At 38.5% G+C, this 13,305-nt stretch overlaps 2 pseudogenes; one reads left to right on the top strand and one right to left on the bottom strand.

The window, feature by feature from the left end:
- LOC142108358 (uncharacterized) overlaps nt 1-3,707 on the top strand; it is a 94,707-nt pseudogene extending 91,000 nt beyond the window's left edge.
- A 6,145-nt stretch (nt 3,708-9,852) lies between these two features.
- LOC142108629 (uncharacterized) lies at nt 9,853-11,461 on the bottom strand (annotated as a pseudogene).
- Nucleotides 11,462-13,305: the final 1,844 nt, after the last annotated feature.

The raw sequence follows: 13,305 nt of genomic DNA, 5'->3' as shown, positions 1-13,305 counted from the left end.
AGAAACAGGTGAGTTTTAAGTGCCCGTTTGAAGGAGCACAGGTTGGGTGAGAGACGGATGGAGCGAGGGAGGTCGTTCCAGTGAAGGGGGGCAGCGCAGGAGAAGTCTTGGATTCTAGAGTGGGAATTATATGTGCCAAATGGGGATAACAATATATCCAAATACTAGTGACCAGATACATACCTTTGTATGGGGGGATTGTAACTGTAATCCTATCTCGGCACAATCAGCTTTTCTGTATCACTTTCAGTTTATATCTATTGTCAGACAGTGCATGGGGAAGCTGGGGGGGTCAGTGGCAGAATATGGGTTACACTCCTTCCTGATTGGGACAGCAATGGAGGCTGTCAGCTGGGGCTGAAGTGACAAGATGATTATGTATATCGGGAAATGGGAATCAAGTGGTTTCAGATCTTATGTAAAGCTCCAGTTTCTACTATAAAGATTTAAGAAAAGGAGGTAGGAGATGTATTTCCAATTTGGAAAATCCCTCCACCTCTACCCCAGTCCCTCTCCCTTCTCCCCCTCATCATAAAAAATTAAAAAATAAAACAGCAGTTTGTTCTATTTGTTATATATATCCAACCTTACATGGTCTATCTTTGGTGCGGGAAAAGTCCTCACTTGTACACTCACCACGTAGGCCGTTAATTCCCAACTACCAATTGGAATGTGACATAGAATATAATCTATATTTCTATAGTCATTTGTATTTTTGCTTTGTTTTGTTTTATTTCATTTTTTGTTTCCTCTCCGATTTTTAGATTGTGTAACCTTGGTTCTTATTTAATGTCAACAACATGTACGGTTGTGCTGTATATTGATATCTATCTGCTGTTACAAATAAAAAGTTAAAAGAAAATGAGGTAGAAGGGGGATGAGATGTTGGAGTAGAAGGTGTGAGAGACAGAAAACACTAAGATAATGTGGTGAAGGTACGAGGACATGGTGGAGTATACAGAGAGTACCCCAGGAAGAAGAGGAGAGTGGACAAGGGAATAGTCAAGGAAAATAAGATGGTAAAGTGGTGGATACCTAGTAGTATAGCTGGGAGTATGGTAGGCTCAACTAAAGGAATGTGTAATTTAATCAATTAAGAAAGATCTAACTAAGTATTCATAATGCACAAGACGAAAGACAGAAAAAGAGTTAAAAAATGATATGTATGTAAATTAAATGATCCTTTAATGAGAATTAATGACACAGTGCAGCAGGTGGGAAATAATATCACACAAAGAGAGTTATAGAGGCCGAATACCCTGTACCTGTTCTACTAACAACTACCACAACTACCACTGGTAGTTCTCCTGAACATGATCAATAAATAAATGATGATGATGATGATCCAGCTGGAAGCAGGAAGACACAGAAGAGGATTGAAAGGCCAGGTAATGCCTTAATTTATGGTGAGTCATAATTATAGGTTATACTGATAATACTTCTCTAAATGTTTAATTAGAGAATCCAATACACAATACATAATGTGATAAAAAATAGCACTTAACTTAATACATTAATAACAGCAACTCTGCAGACACGTTGCCCTGTTGGAATCGTTCATACAGAGCAGACTGGTGCAATATTCACGCATGTGGGAATCAAGGAAGGAAAAATGACTGGTTTTATATATATATATATATATATATATATATATATATATATATATATATATATATATATATATATATATATATATATATACATAAATATTTAGATAGATAAATGTGTGTGTGTATATATATATACATATATATATACAAGTTAACCCGTGCATGATATTCATGCATTCTAGTCAAATCAAGCTACTTAAGGTCTTAAAAAGGCTCTTGTCATGCATTTGGACCTAGCCCAGGCCTCCTCAGGGGAAGAGCGTTAGTTCCCGATGCAAGCGGCCTTTTTAATGTGTGTTCATGAGGTAAAATTACCTCACGAAAATAAGTTTGAGCCCTACCAAATTTCAGCCCTTTTTGAATTTTTTTTCCCACACACACTAAGAATTTAGTAGGTCAGTGTTTAACTCTGCCCAGCAGGTGGCGCTGCAACTTGTTTGTTTTTTTCCACACACAGACGCCACTAAGCATTTATATATTAGATATATATATATATATATATATATATATATAACTACATGATGATATTCACATTTCAATATCGATCAATCCAATCTGTAGGGAACATTTACTTCCATTTATTGTATGATTCTCACTAACACCAGAGGAATAATATATTAGATATATATTGGAGATATGAGAGAAGAGACAGAGATTGTCCTGTCTATATTTTTCCCATTAACATTGTTCCATTCTCAAATAGCTCTGAAGCAATAACTAGGAGTTAATTGCTGGATGTCACCTCTCTCCTGATGATAGTTTTCAGTTTTCCGGTCATTGAAAGAGCAGCGCTTATAAGTCTGCCATAAGAAGATATCCCAACAGCGGCCACAGTGTTTGTGTGTACAACCAACAACTCTATAACATGACGCGTTTCTCCGCCTCCAAGTGAAATATTTTCAGAAGGATGGAGCCCAAATTCTGCTTGGAAATCTAAAAGTATATTGGCCAATCAGTAAGGGCCATCAATGAATCCAATTAGAACTCAGATCTTACATACATTTATGTATATGTCGTATGTAAGATCTCAGTTTTCTATGTTTATCTAAAGAGACTGCAGCAGCTTTACATACACAAGGATTTATATTTATTATATCTTGTGCACATGTATCCTCTATTTATCTATTTTGGGAAAAAGGCTCTTCTGGGAAACTCTATTTTTATGTCTTGCTATTCAGAATCATCACATGCAAAAATGTATATTTTGGGTATTTTTGCCCTGTGATTTCAGAAGCACACTCCAATGCATGCAATGTGTGCCTTGGCCATGCCCATTACTGGTGCTGAACAGAACCAGTTGCAAACAAAATTGCAATCTGGCAAATCATTTCTCAAGCCCAGTAACAACATGACTGTGAGCTGTCATTTGTGCCAAAACACCTTTAAGGTCATCATACAAAATGGCCTCTCTGAAAGGTTACACCGCTCTCTAACACGCCTTGGTGAACTATGAATTACTCGGTGTACTCTCTCTTTTCCTGCTGCTTCTCATCCTGCTCCAAAATCATCCTTCTTCTCCTTCTACAGGACAAATCCACTGACCACTAGCATAAGGTCAACTAGCTCTCTTATCATTTCCTATCATGTCCATCTTGTACACCTACAACAAACTTGACTTAAACACAGATCTAATATTTAATATCTATTTTTAATATTTTATTAATATTTATTTTATTTAATATTTTTAATATTTTAATATTTATTTTTAAGACATCAGACAACTCACACAGGTGATAAATCATTTACATGTTCTGAGTGTGGGAAATGTTTTGCAGGAAATCAAATCTTGTTTTACATATGAGAACTCACACAGGTGAGAAACTGTTTACATGTTCTGAGTGTGGGAAATGTTTTACACAGAAATCAAATCTTGTTAAACATCAGAGAATTCACACAGGTGAGAAACCATTTCCATGTTCTGAATGTGGGAAATGTTTTATACATAAATCATCTCTTGTTAATCATCAGAGAAGTCACACAGGTGAGAAACCGTATACATGTTCTGAGTGTGGGAAATGTTTTGCAGAGAAATCAAATCTTGTTAAACATCAGAGAAGTCACACAGGTGAGAAAATGTTAGAAATGTTTTACACATAAATTTAAACTTGTTGAACATCAAAAATTTCACACAAGATAAAAGCAATTGGAAATGAAACAAGTTTTCCGCAATTCTCCAAATATTGTGAAATCAGTTAACTGTTAATGTAAATTAAACAATTGATCCGTGTGTGTGTATATATAATACATATATATAGTCCAGTCGTCCACAATATTAATATCGCTGACAAGTGAAGTGAATAACAGTTATTATCTCGTTATAATGGCACCTGTTAAGTGGTGGGATATATTAGACAGCAAGTCAACACTTAGTTTTTGAAGTTGATGTGTTGGAAGCAGGAAGAATGGGTATGTGTAAGGATCTGAGCGACTTTGACAAGAGTCAAATTGTGATGGCTAGATGACTGGGTCAGAGCATCTCCAAAACGACAGATCTTGTGGGGTGTTTGCGGTATGCAGTGGTTAGTACCTACCAAAAGTAGTCCAAGAAAGGACAACCGGTGAACCAACGACAGGGTCATGGGCACCCAAGCGCATGGGGAGCATAGGCTAGCCTGGCTGGTCCGATCCCATAGAAGAGCTACTATAGCACAAATTTCTGAAAAAGGTAATGCTGGCTATGATAGCAAGGTGTCAGAACACACAGTGGATCGAAGGTTGCTGCCTATGGGGCTGTGCAGCCACAGAACGGTTAGAGAGCTCATGATGATCCACCACCAAAATGCCTACAATGGGCAAGTGAGTGCCAGAACTGGACCATGGAGCAATAGAAGACGGTGGCCTTGTCTGATGAATCGCATTTTCTTTTACATCATGGATGGCCAGGTGCGTGTGCATCGTTTAATATGGGGAAGAGAAGTCACCAGGATGTACAATGGGAAGAAGGCAAGCCGGTGGAGGCATTGTGATACTCTAGATTATAATCTACTGGGAAACATTGGGTCCTGGCATTCATGTGGGTGTTACTTTGACACATACCACCTACCTAAGCTTTGTTGCAGACCAAGTACACCCCTCCATGGCAGCGGTATTCCCTGAATGTAGTAGCCTGTTTCAACACAAATAATGCACCCTGCCACATTGCAAAAAGTGTTCAGGAATGGGTTGAGGGACATGACAAAGAGTTCAAGGTGTTGACTTGGCCTCCAAATTCCCTAGATCTCAGTCCATTCGAGCATCTGTGGAATATGCTGTAAGAATAAGTCCAAGCCTTGGAAGCCCCACCTTACAACTTACAGTACTTAAAGGATCTGCTAACGTCTTGGTGCCACATCCCACAGGACACCTTCACAGGTCTTGTGGAGTCCATGCCTCGCATGGTCAAAACAGTTTTGTTGGCACAAGGGGAGGGGGACCTACACAATATTAGGCAGGTGTTTTTAATGTTGTGGCTGTGTATATGGGTTATGTTGCTCTTATCTAATTTGTAAACGAGACAGGTGTGCACCACAATAAGCTAACTGGTGCCGTGCACGGAATTGTTATGGCTGCCACTTGTAAGAAATTGTTAAGCCACATATATGAGGTCTCTTAGATCCTCTGCCTCTGTTTCTGATATATTTTACAGGTAATGTGAGGCATTCCTAGGTGTTTACTTGGTGCAATCACGAACGATCTGCACTTAATTCTCAAGCCGCGCATGAGCACTGAAGAATATGAACTGTGCATATGCAAAATGGCCACCAGCTATAGTATAAGTAATAAATGCACATATAGGTGAATTTGTTCTCCCGATAAAGTCTCTAGTAGACGAAACGTGTTGAGGTCATTACATGTGATATATTTCTCAAACTTTCTCTGTATCCAATATTGGAATTGAACCACCAGTAATTCAATCTTTTGTTTTCTGACTCCACTGAGTGGTGATCAGGGGAGGGGTGGCAAATTTTAGCCCTGGGGGGAAACCTCGATTCAACAGCCTATTAGGACCATTTTAAAGGGAAAAAAAGGCTAGTGGCTAAGTGATCCAGCCCAAGGTAGCCCATTATGTGACCGGCCCGGTGGGCAGGTGCCCCCCAGCCCAGCCTGCCCCTGGTGGTGACTAATGACAGTGAGTACTGGTATAATTACACCTTGATTACAGATAAGACTTTTATTCTTTTATTTTTTGTGAATGTGCAATTTTTATATTATTCAATAAATTTGTTTTTATGAAAAGATACTATATGGGATTTCTCATTCTTTATATCTATGTATGGTGTGAACTAGACAAGCAATATTGAGCCAACAGGAACCTGTACAGATAAGCAAAATAATTTATATTTATCTGGTACACATAGTATATGTGGTTTGGTGTGAAATAATATAAATAATTATATATATATATATATATATATATATATAATTATTATATATTATATACGTACTTGGGCGCTCACAAGTATATGTAGGTTAAGAGACCAGTGGAAGTCTTCAAAAAGCAACACTTCCCAGCTGGATAATATAAAACACATAGTGTAGTATGTTAACACTTAAATATCCTCCACCCAGAAGAGCATTAAAGTCCAAAGACTAATGATTTTTCTTGTACAATAACTGGTGTTCAGTTCCTAGTGGTGCAGTTGTCTCTGGAAACCAGTGAACCACGTGTAGGTGAATGGGGTAATCCCCTTATATAATATGCTTCCTTAAAAGCTTCTTGTATTATTGTGTTGTATTTTCTACATTGATCTTCATAGAGTCTTCTTTCAGTATATAGCTCCCAATATGGAAATGTGAAAAAAGACCTAAAAATATCTACTGCATTATTCTTTATTACACCGATACCAGATATTTAAAAATACACTCACGTTCCATATAGATAAAAACTGGTGCACAAATAAGTACCATCTACATAAATATTGGGTGGATGACCCTACCACAAAGCTCACATGAATAGACACGGAGGAAGGTAAAGCTGAAATTAGTCCCGGAATTCTCCTTCAAATCACCAACCAAGTGAACATCCTGGTCAGCGAGGAATCACCACAGTTACCAACGCGTTTTGACTCCTCAGATTTGAGTCTTTCTGAATGTTACTAATTGACTTTTTAAAGTGTATAGCAGCCATTAAAGTGCCGCCGTGGAGACAAAGATCCTGTACGGAAGTCCTCGCATAACTCACAATGAAACTTGAATGAAATTCAAAGTGAGGCTGCATTCTTTTAGATGGAGTCAAAAATGAGGTTTGGATTTAGAAACACATTTAATGCATATAAATACCAAAACGAGGCTTGGACTTAAATAAAAGAAAACTAATACACGCAAACACATTCAGCTCCAAACTGAGGCTTGGACTTAGATGGAAACAGGGCTAAAATATAAACACCTCAAGCACTAAAATGAGACGTGGGCTGGAATATGGCAGAGCTAATACAGCTATGTTGAGCTCCAAAACAAGGCTTGAACTTAATATTAAACGGATTTGTTTATGATACTATAAAAACTAAAGTAAGGCATAAATCCAAATAAAAATTTCCTATGACAAAAACAAAAGTAACTTCTGAAATTAAGTTTTGGCTTAAATTTAAATAACTATACATGATATGAATTTTGAGAGTTTTGATCCAAATATAAACATAGCTCTCTAAACATTCTTATTTATTTCAAAAACAAGACTTGAGAAGCTAATACAAAAATGATGTATCGGACATGTACAGGAATAAAACACACATTCATCAACACTATTTCCAGCAATACAATAGAGTCACAATATAATAATTTTTACTTTGTCACAAGTCACCCTACCAGTTACCAGAACCTGTCGTTGATGAGAGCTTCATCTTTAGCAACCTCCTTTCCTATAGAACCAGATGTGTTTGCCGGTGCTTGGTTGTCACCAGGACTTAATCCCGAGTAGTGGTAACTTAATTCCCCAACAGTGCAGGTTTTCCATATCTCCTTCCTGGAGCACAGGTGTATTCATTACTGAATGACACATTGTAACAGATCCACAGGTGGTCCTAATTATGTCACGTGATCCGGAAAACCTGCACTGTTAGGGAGCCCTGAGGACTGGGTTTGGGAAACCCTGGACTACACAATGAGATGTTGAGCTAAGATCTCTATGGCAACTGGGATGCAGGATGCACCTCGACCAGATTTAGCAGGTTTACGGAGTTTGCAACAGGATGCAGTACCAACCTTCACCAGTATAACAGATTGGCAGTGCAGAGTAGAGGATGGTATAATATCAGATGTGGACTGTGTAGAGTTGGAGCTAGAGAGCAACACAGTACAAGGGAAGGTGCTGGAGCAAGATCGAGCTGTAAATCAGGACTGTGAAACACTGCTGACACAGATGAGTTCAATGGAGTGGATAGCAAAAATAAAATGTAATAAAACCCCAAAAATGAAAGTGCATAAGTTGTGTAAAAAATGAGAACACAATGATATGTGGAGTTTATAATTACCTATATGTAATGCCAAATGATGCCATTAGTAAATATCTATTATACATTCTAATCTATTAGTTTGCAAGTAACTACCTTTCTGTATAACAATTGCTTTCCATATCTAGCAATCACCTTTGATAAATGAAAGTTTTTATTAGTGTATTCATATGAATAAGAATGTCAAATGTTTATCGTGATTATATCATAACTGAGTTGCCCTGTATCAGATAAGAGCTAAACAATCCATAAGGAGAATTCTCTTTGATTCCCTCTTGAGCTCCCGATGGAGATCTCCTCCTCTCAAACCCATCTTGATCTGTTCCATGACAAAGGCCTGTAGTGATCTTGGATCACAGTCATGGCACTTCATAAAGTGCCTTTCAACATATGTTAGTTGTTTTAAATTATCTTTGTTTCTCTTGACTCTCTTTATGTTGCCTACATGCTCCAAAATTCTATATTTGAGTGACCTGCCTGTCATGCCACCATAGTTTAAGTTACAGGGGCAGGTTAAGCAGTAAATAATATTCGGAGAGCTACAATTTATGAATCCTTTGATTTAACTCTCAAGAACCGATCTTTATACTCCTTTGTTTGTATCATAAATTGGCATGCCCGGCACACGCCATATTTGAAAAAACCCATTGGTCTATTAGAAATTCTCTTTTCAAATGGTGAGACACTGTGGACTAAATGAAACCCCAAATTCTTAGATCTACACCATGTCATAGAGATCCTATCCTCTAACACTTCTTAGAGGTCATCATCAGACTTTAGGATGTTCCAATGTTTCTGGAAGATATTGGCTATTTGCTGTTCACTGACCTTTCTGCTTTTCGTACAAGCCTAGATTTCAGTTCATTTGATCTTTGAGCATAGATGTTATCATCAGAACAATTTTGTCCCTAATTAATTCTCCCTTGGGTATCGCCTGAATTACTGCTGGAAAATTAGAATTTATAAAATGTAAGAAGCTGTTGATGTCTCTGGTATGTGTACTGTCAGTGGCTTCACTAGGCAGGCACAATATGGCTGATTATCTTCTGCTTAGTTATTTTATGTATAGAGGAAGTGAATCTGCATGATACAGGGGGTTGGGTAGTGTTATGTGGCTGCGGGGGCTCACTGTACCATTATTAACCCTGGCACATCACTCATTTAAAATTTTCACTTGTGCAGTGTCAGAGGCTGGGAGACACTGTGACAAATGGAGCCCATCACTGACCAGGCTTGTAGAACAATCCCTGCACTAGTCTGACCTACTATAACCGGATCACTCTGAACAAGTCTTATTGCAAAGATTAAATGAAAAGAGTCAATACTACTGAACTTTTATATTTCAGATCCCCATCAGATGAAGCACCCCTGTACACACATCTTGACCCACTTAGCCATGGGCATACAATATAAATGAGAGCTTTTGTACAAAAATGACATCACAATATTGCATTTAGGCCGTGGGACACATTTTTCAAGCTTCATATTCAATCCCCAATGGCAAAGTATTACAGATTACAGTATTATATGAACTCACACCTTCAATTAGAGAGTATGAACAAACATACTTTAACAGTGTCTCAGATCCCACATTATATCTCCAACCCATTGCCAGAATTATATATTACTCAGTACCCAATATATCAAGGTATTCTTGTTTTAACTGTGTACAGTGTGGACGATATCTGGTAGATAAAATAGTTCCACACATGAGTGATCAAATTTTGTGTATAAACTATGTAAATATATTATGCTTAGTTTAATTTACATTAATAAAATCAACTGTTTTTACAATATAAAGAGTACTGCAGCTCATTGTTTCATGTCTAATTGCTTTTCTCCTATGTGATATTCAAGACCTGATTTGTTTGTAAACCATTTTCATTACTCAGAACATGGATATGGTTTGTTATCTGATGCTCAAAAGGATTTGATTTGTATCCGAAACATTTCCCAAACTCAGAACATGGGAATGTTTTCTCACCTGCATGGGTTCTCTGATGTTTGATAAGTTTTGAGTTCCATGGAAAACATTTTCCACACTCAGAACATGGAAATGGTTTCTCACCTGTGTGAGTTCTGTGATGTTTGACAAGGTTTGACTTCTGTGCAAAACCCTTCCCACACTCAGAACACGGAAACGGTTTTTCCCCTGTGTGAATTCTCTGATGTTCAATGTGTTTTGATTTCTGTGGAAAAAAAACCTACATTCAGAACATGGAAATGGTCTCTCACCTGTGTGAATTCTCTGATGTTTGACAAGTTTTGATTTCTGTGAAAAACATTTCCCACACTCAGAACATGGAAATGGTTTCTCACCTGTGAGTTCTCTGATGTCTAATAAGTTTTGATTTTACGGCAAAACATTTCTCACACTCAGAACATGGAAATGGTTTCTCATCTGTGTGAGATCTCCGATGTTCAACAAGATTTGATTTCTGTGTAAAACATTTCCCACATTCAGAACATGAAAACGGTTTCTCACCTGTGTAAGTTCTCTGATGTCTAATAAGTTTTGATTTCTGTAAAAAACATTTCTCACACTCAGAACATGGAAATTGTGTCTCATCTGTGTGAGATCTCCGATGTTCAACAAGATTTGATTTATATACAAAACATTTCCCACACTCAGAACATGTAAAAGGGTTCTCAGCTATGTGACTTTTCTGATGTTTATGAAGAGATAATTTAACTGTACAGCTTTTCCCACCCTCAGAACATGGAAATAATGTATCATCTGTATGAGCTGTACGATGTGTAACAATATCTATGTTATCAGGATTACATTCCTCATGATTAGAGAGTTCAGATAATTTATCTCCACTGTAAAGTATTGGATATATATTTAGGGTAATTGGGTTCTCTCCTGTAGAATCTTGAGTAATGTTGTTATCTTTCATTTCAAAATCTGTAGATAAAATCAGTTTCTCCCCCAAGATATTCTTGCGTTTACATCCATCTGCTGAAAGTAAAATAAATGTAAGGAAGGACATTGAGCTGCAGATTACAATACCCAAAATTTTCAAACTATGAGCGAGTTGTTCAGCTGTTTAACTTCAATTTGCAATTGACGAACACTTCATTACAATTATAAAAGCGCATTATTCAGCACATTGCTTAGATGCAGTCATAATTGGAATTCTTGTAATGACTCAATAAACAAAATATATGACTCTTTACTGTAATACATTTTATTACTTACCTGTGCCGATACCTGTAGGGATTTCCTCCTCCTTACACTGCTGATCACCCCTCACATACGTCTCTTCCTCTCCCTCTATAATTTTTATTTTAATATCAGTCAGGACGTCATCCTAAATAGCCCACAAAAGAATGATCATTTTTTAGTCAAGTTTTTTTATTGGTATTTCAAAACAGAACATAAAGAAAATAATTATTTCTGAATAAACGTGATAGATATAAATCACCGGGTGTGACACATTACATCAAAGATTAGTAAATTTCCAACACTTATGCAGGTATACAAAAACATACAGAATAATATCAAGACTGACAATAATACAGTATATATCAGATGACATGGGTCCCCATGGACTCATGGGCACCCCTGATCATCATCATCATCTATTTCTTTATATTATGCCACTAATTCCACAGCGCTGCACAGAGAACTCACTCACATCAGTCCCTGCCCCATTGGAGCTTACAATCTAAATTCCCTAACATACACACACAGACCAAGAGAGACTAAGGGCAATTTAATAGCAGCCAATTAACCTACCAGTATGTTTATGGAGTGTGGGAGGAAACCAGAGCACCCGGCGGAAACCCACGCAAACACGGGGAGAACATACAAACTCCACACAGATAAGGTCATGGTTGGGAATCAAACTCATGACCCCAGTGCTGTGAGGCAGAAGTGCTAACTGTTAGGAACCCCTCCAGCCAGTACAGCAAAACCCGGAGTCTGCTCCGAAAGTCCGGTGTTCACTGTTGGGACAGACTTGGCTGCAGACAGAGGGTTGTGAGATGTCCACTGGCTGGGGAGAACCCAGGAATAGAGTTACAGAGGCCGTAGAGTAGGAAGTGCAGGAGCGAGTCCAGTGAGACACCGAGTGGATGGTGTCAAGACTGATATATCACTCATTGCCACTGGAATAAATAAGGAACAGTTGATAGAGAAGTCCCCTGATCCACAATGGTTTCTGTACCGGTACTTGTCCGGAAAGGAACGGAACTTACAGTGATAGGTAAAGATGATGAAACTGAACGTAGGCAGTAGCCAAGGGTAACTACAACCCACAGTACCGGTGAGAGTCTAGAGATTTTAGGGAAATAGTTCTTAGGCGATTGCCAGGGGTAACTGCAACCCTCAGTACCGGTGAGAGTACGGAGATTTAGAGGTACAGTTCTTAGGCAGTTGCCAAAGGCAAGAGGGGGCTGGACTGTTTCTGCATTATCCACAAAGAACTCTTCCCACAAGACAACCAGATCAGGTCCCTTGCCCATTAAAGGTAACTAAAAGAGTTCAGGTTCCAGAAAGATTGAACCCCTGGTAATGGCAAAGTCTACAGACAATATAAGAGGGGAATGGTCGCAGAGTTGTATCAGTCTTTCTAATGTAAGATTTTGGCTATGAAGGCACGGGGAGGTGCCCCGGGTGGAGCTGCCTAAGAAGGGATGCGATGAGCTTGCTCCACTGCGAACTGAGCCGTAAAGGAATCCTTCCCAAAAGCTTGAATTAACCATTTCTCCAAGAAACATTCAGTAGCAGGCCCCTCCACTTATTCAGGTAGCCCCACAAAACGAGTATTATTGCATCAGAGACTCCCCTCACTAAAAGAAAGCGTCTGCTTACATGCCAACATCTGAGCTTCCAAATTATCAATTTGACCCTTCATAGGTGCTGTAGCATCTTCTAGAGTCTCCGCTTCAGCCCCTCACTATTGGATTTGTTGCATATCATGTCTAAAAAGGGAAAGGTCGGCCAGCTGTAGAAGCTGCTGCAATGTGACCTCAGGGTAAGTAGGTGAGGTTGGTGCATTAGGAACAGTGGTAGTTTGGGAGGGCACACATAATGGAGTTTCTCCAGAACTGTCAGTGGGTGTAGAGGAATAGGCAAACCGGTCAAGCCATCCAGCCAGAGCAGCATGATCATATAACGAGGAAAATACATCCCAATATAGAGGAATGGGTATAATAATAGTGTTGTATTTCATGGATAAACACTTGTATGAAAGTCTTACCATGAAAGTACCCAAGGCAGGATCATAGAACAGAGTCAAGATAGTATAGACACCACTTAT

This window comes from Mixophyes fleayi, chromosome 12 (assembly GCF_038048845.1).
Source record: "Mixophyes fleayi isolate aMixFle1 chromosome 12, aMixFle1.hap1, whole genome shotgun sequence".
In the NCBI taxonomy this organism is placed as follows: Eukaryota; Metazoa; Chordata; class Amphibia; order Anura; family Limnodynastidae; genus Mixophyes; species Mixophyes fleayi.
The sequence above is the reverse complement of the archived record's forward strand: the minus strand, read 5'-3'. Positions and strand labels throughout refer to the sequence as shown.